The following is a 20,166-nucleotide window of genomic DNA, read 5'->3' on the forward strand; positions in this document are numbered from 1 at the left end:
ATGCTAAGGAGAAATATCCAGCCAATTACGCTTAGTACCTGCATTTAGTCTTTTTGGGAAAATACGTCAGTTTACACTGGTAAATACATTCAACCGACACTTTTGTAAAATGTTTAATAAAATTTATTTGAATGCACAAGGCACAAACTCTTTATAACTTGGGATAATTTATAATTAAATCTTGTAAAGTATTACATGTTTACTATGCGTTCGGTCGCCCGGGTCGTGCCGGGTTAAAGATTAATAGACACACCACATAGCATAAAACCATGGCGGGAAAACCAACGGCTATACCTTTATAATCATGGACATAATGCCGGGTGTACGCCTACACCCGGATGTCAAGGTCGTGGCCATTTCGTAAAATGCTGCCAAAGATATCCGGGACATGCTCATTAAGCTCCCAAAGGCGTAAAGCCAACAAAACAATTTTTAAACGGGTCACATTGATAATACCCAACTACTAATGAGTTGGGGTCAATTGCCCGACCAAGCGGTATTTTAAATACCGTAACCCAAGCCCGTATAACAGAAAATAAGTTAAAAGTATTTACCTTTGCAAGTATAAATCCTTAATCGAATAAATTGCAAATAGCTTTTACTGGTCTCCTATTCTGGAATGAAGGTTTAAAATAACCTATTAGAATCCTAATGGGTCTTTAATTTAGCCGTAGCTTTAGACCGGTCAGTTTCAAGGATAGTTACGGTTTAATCGCGTGAAAGGCGAAAACCGGGAATGGAATGTGATTTGGACCCAACAAGCTTGAAGACTTGTTTTATATGGGTATAATAACCACACTCTGGATTTTGGGGTCAAAACAATATGGTTTGACCCGTTTCGGCAAGTTTATGTAAACTAGTTACATAAACCGGACCGTGCGCGCAAAAGGCGCAACGGGTAACCGTAAGAGTCCTACACTGGTTTCCTAAGACAATATGCTTTAAAGAGGTTGTGGTATCAGTAGGATACCTTCCATAATGCCCGTAACGAGTTTAAATCCATTTTATGCCCCGTAGGGGTATTTCAGTCATTTTAAAGATTTATAAAAGAGGTTTCTGAGTTCTACAGAAAATCTGAGTTTTCCGAATAGTTTATAAAGTTCAAAATACTTTATTTATTATTCAAAATCAGTAGCAACTAGAATCGGGTCAAAAGACCTTGTAGAACTCATGTTATGGTTGAAAAGGGTATATTCGGTAATTACCGAACCGTTGCCATAACCGCAGGTTATGAGCAGGTTAAAAATAATTAAAAATCTTTAAAAATCCCAAAATATTATTTTACATCAGTGTGTAAAAGGTTTGGTGTCGAAATCTGGGTTTAGATAGGCGTTATGCTAATTGCGCTATTTAATTACTAAAGTTTCCGTAATTTGCGCTATTAAGCATAACTCATATTCTGGACCTCGGATTGACGTGAAATTTTAGGGACATGCTTAGAAATCAGTGACTAAGGTTATGGTCCTTTCACATGTCCGAAATTCTCGTTTTAAATTAAAAAGGGCGTTACGGTCAACTTTTAAGCACTTAACTGAAAGGTGTAAAAGACCCGGACAAACAACGAACCGGTCACAGAGGGTTATACCATCATGTAACCTGGTCCTAAGAGAGTCCTAAGGCATATCTATATCATACCATAACGGGTCAGAACTGAAGTCAAAACAAAAGTCAAAGTTTTGCGACTTTCGGCTCCGAACCGGGTCAAAACAATAAATGGTCGGATCAAACAAGCTTAGACTAGTTAATATACTTATTATCATGTTTTATGAGTGTCAAAACAGGTTACACGCCATCTACATTACTGATTATGCATTAAATCGCAAAATAGCATTTTTGTTGACTTTTTCCATGCAAGTTTGACTCGACATTTGGACTAGTTAGAGTGGGAATCAGAGGGTGCCCTTTTAGGGGTTTAAAGCCCACATGATTACCAACATATAACTACCTTTGATTCGACAAACCACTGGACCATTTGTGATTTATCGCAAAGTCAATCGTTAATTACGACGGATTGACTTTTAAGCTAAAACTATGGAAAACTAAGCCACAAAGGGTTAAGCAAACTTACAGAAGCTTGGTGCACGACTAGAGATGTTAGAAGAATGCTTTAGAGCTCCAGAAGTGAACTAGAAGGCAGGTTTGAGGTGTGTTGAACATTGGTGCATTACATTGCCTTTTATAGTGAAAAATGATGCACAAGATCATTACAACTCATCCTACAATTGTTCATGGATGATCAGCAGGTGTCCCTGAGTGCTAGGGGACATGTAGGGGGCGCCCATGCTTCAATTAATGCATCCAAGATCGTTCACAAGCTCAAACAGTGAATCTGCCCATGTTTACTGCATCTGGGACTCTCACGCGGCCCGCATTAAGGATTAAGCAACTCAGACGCGGGCCGCCTGAATCCTTAAGTCAGTAAACGAATCTGCAGGTGGCGCGCGGCCCGCATTAACTCATGCATATCTTTAACGCGGCCCGCATTAGACTTGATTTTCAAGATTTTAATATCTTTTGTAATCATTAACCTGACTTTCGGTTTCGAAGGGGTAACTTTGCGATTTGTCCCTCGATTATTTACGAATAAGGGCCTCGTGACTTTTACCCGTGCCGTTAAGCCCCCGGTTAGTTTAATTACTATCCGAAAAGCCTTAACTTTTATTGTTGACGCTTTTAACCCCTCGCATACGAATCGATCATAACTTTCTCGTTTTAAAACGGAACTTCGCGAAATTTATATCGTATATTCTAGTGAGCGTATTTTACTGTTACAAAGTCTCGGGTTCGTCAAAGGGTCACTCAGAGGTATAAATTAAACATGTTGACATATTTGACCCCTGTAGTTTGTAATCTCTCACTTTCTTCCGCATTTCGCTCCGTACGATCCATGATTTATTCGTTTGAAGGTACGAGCATCATTTAGGGTTACTATACAGTATATTTACCCCTCGTTGACATTTTTAACCCTCGAATTTACATACTTTCAAGGTTTGTCAACTTTAGTCCTTTATTTAATGTTTAATACCACGTGTAAACTCATGACACGTGTCAACACATTATTGGACACAAAATTTCGAGGTGTTATATCCTCACCCCCTTAAAATAAATCTCGACCCGAGATTTACTGAAACAAATAAGGGTATTTTTCTTTCATCGTGGATTCAACCTCCCACGTGAATTCGGGACCTCTACGGTCATCCCATTTGACCTTAACAATAGGTACATGCTTCATTCGAAGCTTCTTTACCTGTCGATCTTCAATCGACACAGGTTTTTCCACAAATTTTAAGCTCTCATCTATGTGCACATCTGTATGTGGTATTACCAGTGATTCATCAGCGAAGCACTTCTTTAAATTGCAGATGTGGAACACATTGTGAATTCCACTGAGCTCCTCCGGTAAGTTTAACTTGTAGGCAACCAATCCGACACGTTCGATTACTTCGAATGGTCCAATATATCTCGGGCTTAATTTGCCTTTCTTACCGAAACGCATCACCCCTTTCCAGGGTGATACCTTGAGTAACACTTTTTCACCTACTTCGAAGTGAAAATCTTTACGCTTTGGATCTGCGTAACTTTTCTGCCTATCTCGGGCAGCCTTGAGACGGTCTCGAATCTGGACAATCTTGTCCGTCGTTTCGAAGACTATCTCTAGTCCTGATAATTGGACATCTCCAACTTCCGCCCAACAAACGGGCGATCTACACTTTCTACCGTATAATGCCTCGAAGGGCGCAGCCTTAATGCTGGTATGGTAGCTATTGTTGTAGGAGAATTCGATTAGTGGTAGGTTCTTATCCCAACTACCACCCAAATCGATCGCACATACATGTAGCATGTCTTCCAACGTCTGAATAGTACGCTCACTCTGACCGTCTGTCTGAGGATGGTAAGCCGTACTAAAATTCAAACGTGTGCCCAAAGATTGCTGGAAGCTTTTCCAAAAATGAGACGTGTATCTAGTATCTCGGCCAGAGATAATAGACACAGGTATGCCATGTAAGGCTACAATCTTATCAACGTATAACTGGGCTAACATGTCGGAGCTATAAGTCTCCTTGATGGGTAAGAAATGTGCTGACTTAGTCAGTCTATCAACTATAACCCATATTGTATCATTTCCTTTCCTCGTCTTAGGTAACTTGGTAATAAAATCCATAGTTACCATTTCCCACTTCCATTCGGGAAGTTCAGGCTATTGTAGCAAGCCTGACGGCTTTTGATGCTCAGCTTTGGCTTGCGCACAAGTCAAGCATTTGGCTACATAAGCGGCTACAGACTTTTTCAAGCCTATCCACCAATAATTTGCCTTTAGATCCTAGTACATCTTATCAGCTCCAGGATGAACGGAGTATTTAGAACTATGGGCTTCCTGGAGGATGACATCTCGAAGTCCTCCATAAATTGGAACCCATATTCGTCCATTTAATCGTAAAATCCCGTCCTTGCTAAGAGTTAACTGCTCCTCAGTTACTCCTAGCTTTTCATTAGGATAGTTAGCTTCCAACACAGCTTCCCTCTGTGCAGCTAACAACCTTTCAATAAAATTATTCTTCACTTCAATGCTCTTGGCATTGATTCAGATGGGTTTCACCCTTTCCTTTCGACTCAAGGCATCAGCGACTACATTCACCTTGCCGGGATGGTATCTGATTTCACAATCATAATCATTTAAAGTCTCCATCCAACGGCGTTGCCTCATGTTTAACTCCTTCTGATTAAACAGATGTTGAAGGCTCTTATGATCAGAATAGATCACAAACTTGATACCATACAGATAATGCCTCCACAGTTTTAGTGCGAACACAACGGCACCCAACTCCAAGTCATGGGTGGTGTAATTCTTTTCATGCACCTTTAACTGTCTTGAAGCATAGGCAATAACCTTGCCTTTCTGCATAAGCACACACCCCATGCCGGTGTGTGATGCATCGCAGTAAACTACGAATTCTTCGGTACCTTCAGGCAATGTCAGCACAGGAGCGTTGCTCAACTTTTGTTTCAAAATATCAAAGGACTCTTGCTACTTAGGGCCCCAAATGAACTTTACTTTCTTCTTGGTCAAGGAAGTTAAGGGCGCAGCAATCCTTGAAAAATTTTCAATGAAACGCCTGTAATATCCTGCCAATCCCAGGAAACTACGAATCTCTGTAGGCGTCTTTGGCTCTTGCCAATTCATGACAACTTCCACTTTAGCGGGATCCACTTGGATACCACGCTCGCTGACAACATGTCCAAGGAATTGGACTTCTCGAAGCCAGAATTCGCACTTAGAGAATTTAGCATAGAGTTTCTCATGATGCAGGAGTTTGAGAAGACAGCGAAGGTGTTTCTCATGGTCAGCTTGGTTCTTAGAGTAGATAAGAATGTCGTCGATGAAAACGATGACGAATTTGTCTAAGTACGGCTTGCAAACGCGATTCATGAGATCCATGAACGCGGTCGGTGCATTAGTGAGCCCAAAAGGCATCACTAGGAACTCATAATGACCATAACAAATCCTAAATGCGGTTTTATGTACGTCTTCATCTCTGACTTTCAGTTGATGGTAGCCTGACCTCAAGTCAATATTCGAGAAATAACTTGCCCCTTGTAACTGATCGAACAAATCGTCGATCCTCGGCAAAGGATACCTATTCTTTATCGTGACTTTGTTAAGCTCGCGATAATCGATGCACAGACGCATCGATCCGTCCTTCTTCTTGACAAACAGGACAGGTGCTCCCCAGGGAGACGAACTAGGTTTAATGAAACCTTTAGCTAGCAGTTCATCCAGTTGTGTCCTTAACTCCTTCATTTCGGTTGGTGCTAACCTGTAAGGTGCTCTAGCAACAGGTGCTGCTCCAGGGATGATGTCAATTCTGAATTCCACTTGCCTACTTGGTGGCAAACCAGGTAGATCTTCAGGGAAAACTTCTGGGTATTCAGAAATGACGGGGATGTCTTCTATCTTCGGTTTAGGCTCATCAATAATCACGTGTGCCATGTAGATGACACTACCTTTCTTTAAACACTTTGAAGCTTTGAGCATAGCCACTTGCTCAGGCAGCCCATACTGGGTATCTCCCTGAATGGTAAGCGATTCACCAGACGGAGTTTTTATCACCACTTGCTTTCTGTTGCAGACGATTTGGGCCTGGTTGTGAGATAACCAGTCCATACCCAATACTATGTCAAAACCGGCCAATTTAAAGGGAAGTAGAGACAGAGGAAAAAAGTGGTTCTTAATGGATATCACACATCCATCTAACACAGTTGAGACGGTTTCTATGGTGCCATCTGCTAACTCTACCTCATAGTTTATACTCAAGGTTTTGACAGGCATATTCAGCAATTTGCAAAATTTATGATCTTCGAAAGACTTATCAGCGCCTGAATCAAAAAGTACTCTTACAAAGACATCATTTACAAGAAAAGTATCTGTGATCACGTTATCGTCTAGCACGGCTTCTTTCGCATCCATCCTGAAGACTCTTGCATTGGTCTTCTTGGCCTCTTCAGGCTTCTTGGCGTATTTAGGGCAGTTGGTTTTAATGTGCCCTTTCTCATTGCAACTGTAGCAAGTTGCATCCTTCAGCTTTTTGCAATCCAAGGTCTTGTGGTCCTTGGACTTGCATATCCCGCAAGCGAATGACTTTGACTGAGTCTGCGAGTTCGATTCGAGTCTACACTTTCCAAAGTGTTGTTTCTTGCAATTCTTGCACTTGGGCTTCTCACCAGATTGTTGCCCATCTCTCCTTGACTCAGACCCCTTCTTGCTGTCACCATTTCCACGGTGCTTCTTGCTCGACCTTCGTGAACTATCATCTTCACGTTTTCTCTTCTCAGCTTCTTTGTTCCTCAGCGATCTTTGTCTGACCGCATCAAGAGTGAGGGACAAAGATATGTCAGCTACAGATCTAAAGGTAGCTGGCCGAGAGGCCTTTACGCTTGCCTTTATCTCGGGGGCTAAACCACCGATAAAACGAGTTATTCTTTTTGGCTTCGGGGTTACCAGATACGGAACCAACCGGGACATTGTGTTGAAGCTAGTGAGGTAAGCTTGACAGTCAAGGTTCGTCATAACCAACGATAGGAAGTCGGACTCGATCTTTTCAACCTCGTGTTGAAGGCAGTAATTTTCCTTGATGGGAGAAATAAATTCCTCCCACGTCATGCCATACAACACAGCCTTCCCCGAGGCCTGAACCAAAGATCTCCACCATGCAAGGGCTTCACCTTTGAATGACTGTGAAACAAACTTCACCACATCTTTCTCTGCACAACCACTGATGTCCACCACGGTGTCCATCTCGTCTAACCAAGTCATACAATCTACAGCACCCTTCTCCCCAGTGAAATCTCGGGGTTTGCAAGATACGAAATACTTATAGGTGCAACCCCTGGCGCGAGATGCATCTGTAAACACTTTTTCCTTAGGACGGACACTGTTTTCATTAGATGAGTGCTTATCATCGTCCTTTTTAGGTTTAGACGGAGTCGAGTATGGTTTGCTATGAGATTTTGAGTGGGTTTTCGGCTTTGAGTGTGGTTTAGATATGGTTCTGCTCCGGGACTCAGTGTATTCTTCATACTGTCAATCCAAGGCTGCCTTAACAGCACCGTCGACAAGAGCTTTGAATTCCGCGCCCGTTAGATGAATCTGGGCGTTATCATTTTCATCTTCTTTCGAATGACTATTCGCTTCATTTGGATCAGCCATTGTAACTTGAATCTGCTACAGAAGATAATGACAAAGTTTTATTTAGGAGTTTATTATGGAATTATCTCTTATGGCAATTCATTAACCATGGTAACATAGACCATATCTGGTTAATTTGTTACTCACTTTTATTTAGGATTTGAATATAACTTATCCTAATTACAAACAATATTGTTAGTGGCACAAAAGCCTAGTCACAAGGACGTTTTTATAATATAAGCCGGGATTACAGAGAATCAAGGCATGAAGGTTTGAATCGTAGTCCTTTTACCTTTTTGGACAGGGAGTCATAGACTACCACTGTCCTTTGTCTTATATGACAATAAGTATGGCCCGTAGGCATTACATCACTAATGGATGTTTAATAGGTTTGGCCCGTAGGCACTACATCGCTAATGGATGTTTAGTAATGATCATCTTTATTGACGACTTAACCCATGATTTATAAATCATTAATTTGGGCTTTGGAATCCTTAGAAGGATTCTCATATAAGAATGACACGTGCGATTTTAACGAATCACATCTGCCAAGAATGTTATCATATTTACAGCGGTTAACTGGAAATCTGAATATTTTAATTAGGTCTTACCATCTTGGCCGGGTCTTATAATGACACCTGGCTAGGTTTCACCATTAAGATTCTTTGTTTAGGCAGATTTATTTAAAAAGGAATGATTTTTGATTTATTTCATATATAATAACAAAAATGAAATTTATAACATAACATTCCATTAATTATAATAATGATTACACGCTGCCCTAAACGAGACTTTTTAAATAAATAAATACCTACGCAGAGGTTTACAGAAAACAAGTCCACGCAGGGACCAAATACATAGATAGATGTCCGCGCAGGGACTAAAAGATAAGTCCACGCAGGGACTGAAAGTAATTGTCCGCGTAGGGACTAAACACGATAAATGTCCACGCAGGGACTAAAATACTCTAAACAAATGTCCTCGCAGGGATTTTGCTTGTAATAGTAAATACTGTAATACATAAAGAGACTAATGATCTCGTTCCTTCCTTCCTTTTAGTAGGTTTGCTAGGCCTTTAAGGAATCCACGATTACTCTTACGTTCTTGTTCGAAGTCTCGTTGCACTCGGTTTAGACGGTGGAGGATTTCTTCTTGCTCCGGTGGAGAAAAACGTGGCTGCTGCGACAGTTGCTGAACCGGAGGTATTGGATACCCATGAGCTGAGTAATCTGGTCTCCAAGAGGTTCCATGGAGGGCATTGTAATTAGCCGCTACCACGTATGGATCGGCATCGTAATTATAGTTGTTGTGCGTGTGAGTCGGCTGCTCAAACGGGTTGTACGCGGTGGAACCGCCGTATGCTGGTATTGGATTGTCATATCCGAAAGGTGGCAGAGGTGGTGCAACTGGTGCAGAATTCACCTCTGCAGGGTGACCCGAAGGTTCCCCTAGTTGTGGTTCTTCAGGCACTAGCGGAAAGTGACTCGCACTCGAGTGGCGAGGGGTGCTGAAATGGAATTCCCCTCCTCGGGTGGACATCCGCGCGCCTGATCTTCTACGCCTTGGCGGATCTGGAAGTACTGGTTGAACTGGTGGCGGTGGCGTAACTGCCACGAACCGCGAATCCTCAGAAGGATCCTGTTGTTGTTGCTGCTCATGAGGCGAGAAATGATGGGAAGGGGTGAAGTACCAATTACATTGGTCAAACCTCGCCTGATAACTGTCGGGACCTTGATAGGGTGTTCCATGAAAGGATGACTCATCAGAGATCTCGATTGGATGGTTGGGAGTACCTCTTGCAGGTTCTATGGGATCCGTGTCTTCATCCATATCTACCGCATTATCTTCGGAGAAATGGTCTTCAGGTCCTAATGGGTTATAACCTATCGGTTCTTGGACATAATCAGCCGGGTTAAATCGGCGTTGAAAGAAAGGAGTAGGATCGCCATAGGAACGGTGCGAAGCAGATCGCTAGAGAGGTATAAACGAAGGTTGAGGGTTACTGGGATCGTTTTCCGAGTTTGGTCCAAAAGAGTGACGGTATGAAGGTGTCGAACTGTGCGAGGTAGAATGTCTTGCAGGCTCAAAGAGGTTTCTTCTACGTCTCTGAGGTTCTTCACTCCTTGTACTGGAAGGAGCTCGCATGTTCGAAGGTGCGGCCTCGTGATCATTGTGAGTAGTGATCGCCCCTTTGCCTCTTCCTCTTCTAATTGCTGGTGGCATATTTCCTGCTTTCAAAACTTTAAATCACAATAAACAAAAAAAGACAAACTGGAATAACAAGTTCGAATTTGTCCTATGTTCTTGTCTAGACTCAAGTATGTGCAATTGTGTTATTGAGATTAAACACATAGGGATAGCGTTTAATTCACTCAATGTTGGCTCTGATACCAACCTGTCACACCCCGATTTCCACGTGTCTCACCGGTGGGCCCGGTGGGGGATTACCGTGACGTAGTTGGCAACAATATAGTCAAACCACACAATTATATGAATGCACAGCGGAAGCATAAAGATAAATATATTTCAACATTGAATGTAATATCAAAGTATCACCATTGTTGAAATAAAATCCACAGGAGATCAATAATAAGATAAAAGTAGTTGTTCAACAGACGTAGGCATCTTAAGCTTGCGAGACTCTTTATTGATGCTAAGGAGAAATATCCAGCCAATTACGCTTAGTACCTGCATTTAGTCTTTTTGGGAAAATACGTCAGTTTACACTGGTAAATACATTCAACCGACACTTTTGTAAAATGTTTAATAAAATTTATTTGAATGCACAAGGCACAAACTCTTTATAACTTGGGATAATTTATAATTAAATCTTGTAAAGTATTACATGTTTACTATGCGTTCGGTCGCCCGGGTCATGTCGGGTTAAAGATTAACAGACACACCATATAGCATAAAACCATGGCGGGAAAACCAACGGCTATACCTTTATAATCATGGACATAATGCCGGGTGTACGCCTACACCCGGATGTCAAGGTCGTGGCCATTTCGTAAGATGCTGCCAAGGATATCCGGGACATGGTCATTAAGCTCCCAAAGGCGTAAAGCCAACAAAACAATTTTTAAACGGGTCACATTGATAATACCCAACTACTAATGAGTTGGGGTCAATTGCCCGACCAAGCGATATTTTAAATACCGTAACCCAAGCCCGTATAACGGAAAATAAGTTAAAAGTATTTACCTTTGCAAGTATAAATCCTTAATCGAATAAATTGCAAATAGCTTTTACTGGTCTCCTATTCTGGAACGAAGGTTTAAAATAACCTATTAGAATCCTAACGGGTCTTTAATTTAGCCGTAGCTTTAGACCGGTCAGTTTCAAGGATAATTACGGTTTAATCGCGTGAAAGGCGAAAACCGGGAATGGAATGTGATTTGGACCCAACAAGCTTGAAGACTTGTTTTATATGGGTATAATAACCATACTCTGGATTTTGGGGTCAAAACAATATGGTTTGACCCGTTTCGGCTAGTTTATGTAAACTAGTTACATAAACTGGACCGTGCGCGCAAAAGGCGCAACGGGTAACCGTAAGAGTCCTACACTGGTTTCCTAAGTCAATATGCTTTAAAGAGGTTGTGGTATCAGTAGGATAGCTTCCATAATGCCCGTAACGAGTTTAAATCCATTTTATGCCCCGTAGGGGTATTTCGGTCATTTTAAAGATTTATAAAAGAGGTTTCTGAGTTCTACAGAAAATCTGAGTTTTCCGAACAGTTTATAAAGTTCAAAATACTTTATTTATTATTCAAAATCAGTAGCAACTGGAATCGGGTCAAAAGACCTTGTAGAACTCATGTTATGGTTGAAAAGGGTATATTCGGTAATTACCGAACCGTTGCCATAACCGCAGGTTATGAGCAGGTTAAAAAGAATTAAAAATCTTTAAAAATCACAAAATATTATTTTACATCAGTGTGTAAAAGGTTTGGTGTCGAAATCTGGGTTTAGATAGGCGTTATGCTAATTGCGCTATTTAATTACTAAAGTTTCCGTAATTTGCGCTATTAAGCATAACTCATATTCTGGACCTCGGATTGACGTGAAATTTTAGGGACATGCTTAGAAATCAGTGACTAAGGTTATGGTCCTTTCACATGTCCGAAATTCTATTTTTAAATTAAAAAGGGCGTTACGGTCAACTTTTAAGCACTTAAAGGAAAGGTGTAAAAGACCCGGACAAACAACGAACCGGTCACAGAGGGTTATACCATCATGTAACCTGGTCCTAAGAGAGTCCTAAGGCATATCTATATCATACCATAACGGGTCAGAACTGAAGTCAAAGCAAAAGTCAAAGTTTTGTGACTTTCGGCTCCGAACCGGGTCAAAACAATAAATGGTCGGATCAAACAAGCTTAGACTAGTTAATATACTTATTATCATGTTTTATGAGTGTCAAAACAGGTTACACGCCATCTACATTACTGATTATGCATTAAATCGCAAAATAGCATTTCTGTTGACTTTTTCTATGCAAGTTTGACTCGACATTTGGACTAGTTAGAGTGGGAATCAGAGGGTGCCCTTTTAGGGGTTTAAAGCCCACATGATTACCAACATATAACTATCTTTGATTCGACAACCACTGGACCATTTGTGATTTATCGCAAAGTCAATCGTTAATTACGACGGATTGACTTTTAAGCTAAAACTATGGAAAACTAAGCCACAAAGGGTTAAGCAAACTTACAGAAGCTTGGTGCACGACTAGAGATGTTAGAAGAATGCTTTAGAGCTCCAGAAGTGAACTAGAAGGCAGGTTTGAGGTGTGTTGAACATTGGTGCATTACATTGCCTTTTATAGTGAAAAATGATGCACAAGATCATTACAACTCATCCTACAATTGTTCATGGATGATCAGCAGGTGTCCCTGAGTGCTAGGGGACATGTAGGGGGCGCCCATGCTTCAATTAATGCATCCAAGATCGTTCACAAGCTCAAACAGTGAATCTGCCCATGTTTACTGCATCTGGGACTCTCACGCGGCCCGCATTAAGGATTAAGCAACTCAGACGCGGGCCGCCTGAATCCTTAAGTCAGTAAACGAATCTGCAGGTGGCACGCGGCCCGCATTAACTCATGCATATCTTTAACGCGGCCCGCATTAGACTTGATTTTCAAGATTTTAATATCTTTTGTAATCATTAACCTGACTTTCGGTTTCGAAGGGGTAACTTTGCGATTTGGCCCTCGATTATTTACGAATAAGGGCCTCGTGACTTTTACCCGTGCCGTTAAGCCCCCGGTTAGTTTAATTACTATCCGAAAAGCCTTAACTTTTATTGTTGACGCTTTTAACCCCTCGCATACGAATCGATCATAACTTTCTCGTTTTAAAACGGAACTTCGCGAAATTTATATCGTATATTCTAGTGAGCGTATTTTACTGTTACAAAGTCTCGGGTTCGTCAAAGGGTCACTCAGAGGTATAAATTAAACATGTTGACATATTTGACCCCTGTAGTTTGTAATCTCTCACTTTCTTCCGCATTTCGCTCCGTACGATCCATGATTTATTCGTTTGAAGGTACGAGCATCATTTAGGGTTACTATACAGTATATTTACCCCTCGTTGACATTTTTAACCCTCGAATTTACATACTTTCAAGGTTTGTCAACTTTAGTCCTTTATTTAATGTTTAATACCACGTGTAAACTCATGACACGTGTCAACATATTATTGGACACAAAATTTCGAGGTGTTACAGATACGCGGCGTTCCACTTCAGGATATTGTGTCTACTTGGGTCCGAACATCATATCATGGTCGTCCAAACGTCAATCCGTTATTTCTCGATCTATTGCTGAAGCAGAATGTCGGGGCGTTGCTAATGTAGTTGCTGAAATATGTTGGCTTCGTAATCTTTTGTTAGAGCTACACAGGCCTCTAACTACCGCTAGCCTTGTGTACTGTGGTAATATCAGTGCGATTTACTTGTCGGGTAACCCAGTTCAGCATCAACGCGGTTCGGTTCGGGTTCTTCACATCCCTACGCGTTTTCAAGTAGCTGACATCTTCACGAAAGGCTTGCCTAAGGTGCTATTTGACGATTTCTGGTCCAGTCTAAGCATTCGACCTCCTCTCGCTTCGACTGCGGGGGTGTAATAGACAATTGTATAATTTAGGAAATCACAACCAAATTTGTTATATTTGTTATGTGAATATCTTCTCAATGTTAGGAGATTCTATGTACATTATTTATACATTGTAATCATGAATGAGAAGGCAAGGAAGTTTATACTCTTTCAGATGCCATACCCCATCCACCATAACATAATATCCTATTATCAATAATCATGTCTCTTGATATAAAAAAGAGTAAACTTCCGTTTTGCTCCCTGTGGTTTGGTCGCTTTAACGGTTTTGCCCCAAACCTTTAAAAATAGTCATTTTCCTCTAATAGTTTGCTATGGTTTTTCCATTTTGTTCCCCGCCTCTACCTCCATCCAAATTGTCTGTTTTTTCATTTTGCTCTCTGCAAGGAGCAAAATGGAAAAACCATAGCAAACTATTGGAAGAAAATGGCTATTTTTAAAGGTTTGGGGCAAAACCGTTAAAGTGACCAAACCACAGGAAGCAAAATAGAAGTTTACTCTATAAAAAATAAGGATATAAAGCTCATGGAACACATATAAGCCTATAAGGAGGTATGTAGATTAATTACTGCAGATGGTGTCACTCCATTCGTGCCACAATGATGTGCATAAGGTACCTCAAATGTCGTTATATATCGATTTAACATCCACATTTAGTAAATTTTACTAACAATATTATTAATTTTTATTATTATCTTTTACAAAACGATCTTGTTTTTTACAAATTGTAAAACATAGTGAAAGTTGTAAAGAAAATTTACGTTATCATTCAAGTAATATATTGAAACTCCAAGCCTGATTTAAAAAAAAAAAAAAGAAAAAAAAACCTGATAATTACAAACATAATTAACATGTATAAGTTGAAACTTGAAACAGAGGTGTAGCTCAAAAGCGAGCTACTAAACTAACAACGTGATCAATCCATTGTTCAACTATTCGTTGTTCTCAATTTAGGGTATTTTACATGAAAATATACACAACATATACACATAAGTTTTTAAGCCCTTTTATAAAATATTCATTTTTATTAAGTCTTTTGATTTTATAAAAAACTTGTTTTAGTGATATTTTTATTTTGGGTGTATTAAGCCATTTGCTTGTTAAGCCAATCTTTTATAAGACTTTATTTATTTTATAAAACTTTGGACTTTATTGAAGATATGGTTATATACTTCATGAAAATGTAGTGTTGTCATTTTTAAGTGATCTTAAACTCCTTGAACACACATTTTTAATTATTACCTTGATGGTTTGTATACGGAAAGATGTGTAAATTGTTGTTGAATTGTGATTTGAAGTTAGCCTTGATTAATTTGCCAAGAAACAATTCACGGGCAAATCATGATATAAATTGCGGTTTTTTCGATTATTATATTATATTTAACCCCATCAATCATTACGATCGATCCATAGTTCGATTGCTCGTCGACTGTGATGTTTTTATCCAACACTGACTGTGATCAACGTGACACATTTTAAATGAAGGAGAATGGAGCTGGTATAAATGAACGGATGGAGCTGGTATAAATGAGCGGGTCATAAAAATGTGTTTTCTCTACGACACATGGAGCATTTTTTTGGAGGGGGTGGATCAGGCGTATATGAGTTAGGTAGATGGGTTCGCATAAATTAGCCGAGATAGGACATGCGTCAAATTTCTATTTGCGTTGGAGAAAAATGGGGTAACTGAGCCGAAAGGTGAACACATGTTGTGTTGTGTTTAATCCACCTCAAAGGCGTAAACGAGCCTTTTGTGCCTACTTAGACTACACGGTATGGGGCGTGGAGAGAGGAGGGCAAAGCCTCTCCAGGCCATCCACACTGTGATGGCGTTGCCCCTCTTCAAGGCAGAATCTTCACGGGCGTTGCCCCTCTTTTTTTTTGGGTTTTACCCTTGTCCTTTGCCCACAACACCATCCTTTCCCTTTTTTGATGTAGAGGGCAAAACCCACATAATTTAGTGATGCCTACATAACAAAGTGGAGGCTTCGCCCTTACCTTCATGACTCCATATATTCTTATGACAACATCACATGACAATTAGTGACTGGTTCCAAAAGTCAGCAATTAAACAAATAATAATGATTTTGGTGAATATCGAATTTTAGTAAACCTTTTTGATCAACTTGTTTATTTGTATGTGATTTTCTCTTAGTTTTAAAATAATAATAATAATAATAATAATAATAATAATAATAATAATAATAATAATAATAATAATAATAATAATTATGTTAATTGTCAAAAGTTATTTCAAAATCTATTATGCTATATAATAAACTCTTTGAAACAACAATGTAATTACAATTCAATTTTTAGATACTTAAGAACAATGCTAGTGCATTTGCTACAAGTCTTCATGCATTTCATTTCCGCATGAGAACAACTTTGCAATGGGATAACAAGTCGTTACATATATATAACAAGCTACATAAGAAAGGATTATGTTTTTTTTTTTCTTTAAGAAAATCATTTCACTTGACTCTGATTTTTTCAAGTTTCAAATGAATAATTATAGAGGTCGCCAACACGAGATTTGTGAGTTGAGTCGATCAACATGTGGTGGAGTAGTTGGGACAACTCATCTATGTTTATGCTACAAGAGTCCAAGACTCCAACGCCAAGTGCATCCTAAAAGGCTGATACATATGTACGTGTCCCTTTCCGTTTATATGATAACATGTTACATGTTGAGAAAGTCGTTTTAACTTGTAAAAAACCGTTTACAATCATGTCAAGTTTTTATTATTTAAAAAGTTTGTCATGAGGCGGGTTTGGACTCTTTTGAGGAGCATGTGGTTCATTGTAGAGAGCTCCCAGGGTTCAAGTACCAACATGATTTGGTTAGGGATGTCATTTTTGACATATTCAGGCACGCTGGAATTTCTGCTAAGAAAGAGGCACCAATGAATTTCTTAACCGACCCATTGGAATGAAGATCTACCCTTAGACCAACCGACATTTTGGTCTTTCGATTCGATGGATAGGAGAATGACATGCGTGTGTGGATCTAACATGGGTTTCCCCCCTTGTGAGCTTAGGAGGTAGTGCTTTCATGGTGGGTCGGACTGCTTTAAAAGCTGCTTCGGACAAAGTGACCAAACACAAGAAAACGTGCCTTGACAACCAACACGTGTTTATCCCATTCGTTTTTGATACTTTTGGTTTACTTGCGCTAGAGGTTGTGGACCTACTTAGTCGAGTTCAAAGGGTCATGCATGGTAATGTTATGACCCCGAGATCTATGGAAGTAGTTCCTAAAAGTCTTATTTTTATTATTCAAAAAGGGGTAGTGCGCAACTTGTCCGTTTACCTTCGATTTTGATGTAAACCGGTCTTCTATTATATTATAGTGTAAGCCCGGAAACTTAAGATATCAAGTATAATCAACAGTTTGGCGGAATCAAATTGTTGATGATGATGAAGAATAAAACAAAAAAAAAAACAAAACAAAAAAAAAAAAAACAAAGAAAAATGTATAGAAACATGCATACGAAAGTATATTGATACCTTGAGAGTTCTTCGTCTAATACAACTTGTAAAGCAAAATAACCAAAACCACTAACCACACATCGAAGGAGGAAACTCCATCATATAATCAGCTAAGTTCGCCCCCTAATGGGATCCTATAACCGACCTGGGCCTACATGGCGTTAGGTTCGGCCCACTACTAGCTTTAACTAAATAACCCAACGGCCTGTTTATCCGTTTGACAATACAAAGCGTAAATTTATAACTACGACCTTACAATCTCCCTCTAGATTTATGCTTTTTATAGATCATTGACAAGATACATTCCTTGAATTCGTGTTTCCATCTGTCCTAGCTCTCCTGCCCAAATCTTACTAGCCATAATACTTGCAATAGCTACAGTATAATCTTTAGAGATAGCTTCATAATCTGGATCACATCTAATTTGATTTTTAGATAACACTGTGGAGTAAATTGCCATTTTAGTCTCTGAGGTTTGGTCCAAATTGCCACTTTAGTCCAAATAGTTTTTTTTTCTCCTCTGAGTCCCTAAGATTTCCATTTTTTTGCCATTTTGATCACACTGTCTAACTCCGTCTAAAAACATGGATATAATAGGGGCATTTTTGGCATTACCAAAAAAAAAGGCTTATAAATTGCCATTTTAGTCCAATCATTTTTACCTGTATGTTTTTTATCTTTACTTTTTCACTTTATTTATAAATTGTCATCTTAGATTTATTAACACCACTGCCACCACGATGCACCACCGCTCCCACTACCATTCTCCACCACTACCACTGCCATCACGGTGCACCACCACTGCCACATCCATTCACCATCACAACAACCGCCACAACTACCTGCTTACAACCCACCTCCACCACGTCACCAGCGCCGTTTCCAACCTTTGCCATCCACCGATTACCACCTTCGCGGTGACCTGAAGTTGTAGTCACAACTGTGATTTAAAACACCGCCAGTCACATTCACGGAGGTGGCGGCGCTAGGGTTTCAACCGATCTACTTTTACATGTTCCAAATCCGGTAAAGTAAGGTGCGATTCGGCCATTTAGTTCGGTATTTAGTTATAATCTCAATGCCAACAACTGAATCCGGTGTTGATTGAAACTCTTGGTGGCTCATATGGTGATTCCGGGTAGTGTTGGTTGTGGCGATGGTGGTTGGTGGTAGTGGTGGTGGTTGGTGATGGTGGTGGTGGTGTTATGACTTCTGCCAATGGTTCATTTAGTTATATATATAAACAGTGGCGGCTTTGATAGTGTACGGGGAGGACCTCTGCACAAGACCCGTGATTTCGAGGGCACACAATTTTAAAAAATGATATATATATATATATATATATGTGTGTGTGTGTGTGTGTGTTATTTTTTTAAATAGTAAACACATACTAATTCCAATATAGGCTCATTACAAATCATTTTTTATGGTTTAAAAATTAGCCCATTTGGCATTAGGTTTATTGAGCCCAATACTAATTTGATTTTTTTTTAAATAATAATAATAAAACATTACAGAAAGACACTTTTTTCGAACTCGAACAGGGTACGTGAATTCTCAGAGACGTCTTTGTATATAAAGAAAACATCATTTAACGAATTGGGATTTCTGCCAAAGGTGGTTATGAACTGGTTTGTAATTTTCAAAGTAAGTGGGAATAGGTGGTGCCGTGGTGGTTGGAGAGAGAGAGTAAACAGAGAAAGAGAGGTGGGTGTGTGTTTATATATATAAATATACTAGGTTAGAACCCCGTGTATTACACGGGTTGAATAAATATAATTTTATATATTAAACAATAAAAGTTAGATCTTTATGAACCCTGTATATTATACGGATTAAATAAATGTAATTTTATATATCAAATAATAAAAAAAGTTAAATCTTTAAAAACCATGTGTATTACACAGATTAAATAAATGCAATTTTGTATACTAAATACTAAAAACGTCGTATCTTTAAAAAACTCGTCTATAATCGGGGTGAATAAATCTACCAAATAATAAAAAAATTACTTGCTTAAAAACCTCATATATTACACGTGTTAAATAGATCTAAAAAGAGTTATATCTTTAAAAATCATGCGTATTACACAGATAAATAAATGTAATTTTGTATATTAGATACTAAAAACGTTGTATCTTTAAAAAACCCATGTATAGTCGGGTTGAAAAATCCACCAAATAATAAAAAAAAAGATATCCTTAAAACCCCGTGTATTATACGTGTTGATTAAATCTAATTTTATGTTGATTAAATCTAATTTTACATAGCAAATGATAAAAAGTTATATCTTTAAAAACTTCGTGTATTACGCAGGTTATATAAATGTAACTTTATATAGTAAATAAGCACGTGTTGAATAAAATATAATGTCATATGTTAACACTTACAGTCGTCAAGATTTATCTTTTAAAAATGAACTTTGGTGTACTATTCACTTATTATAATATTTCAGTTTCAAATGGGAACCTTTGATTCCTAGTTTACCATAATTTCAATCACCGAACTCCAAAGTATATTGTGGACTCGGGTTACTCTCGGAGTACTCTATTTGGTCCAGTGGGTGCCCCGAGAGTATTCATGATTGATTCTGTTGGTCGTTCAAAAAAAAAAAAGAAAACTCGGGATGTAACTTTATAATTATATAAAAAACAAACGTTTATTCTCACCTAAATATTTGTTTAAAATTATTTATAGAAAAACAAATATTTATTTTTATGTAATTTTGTTTAAAAACATTATTATTATTATTATTTAATATAAGAGATAAATAGAAAAATAAGATGAAAATACCGGAAAGTAACTCAGAAAATTTTTTTATTGTATGGGAAGCATATTTCATTCGATCACTTGAGATTTTTTTATT

Source organism: Helianthus annuus, chromosome 9 (assembly GCF_002127325.2).
Source record: "Helianthus annuus cultivar XRQ/B chromosome 9, HanXRQr2.0-SUNRISE, whole genome shotgun sequence".
In the NCBI taxonomy this organism is placed as follows: Eukaryota; Viridiplantae; Streptophyta; class Magnoliopsida; order Asterales; family Asteraceae; genus Helianthus; species Helianthus annuus.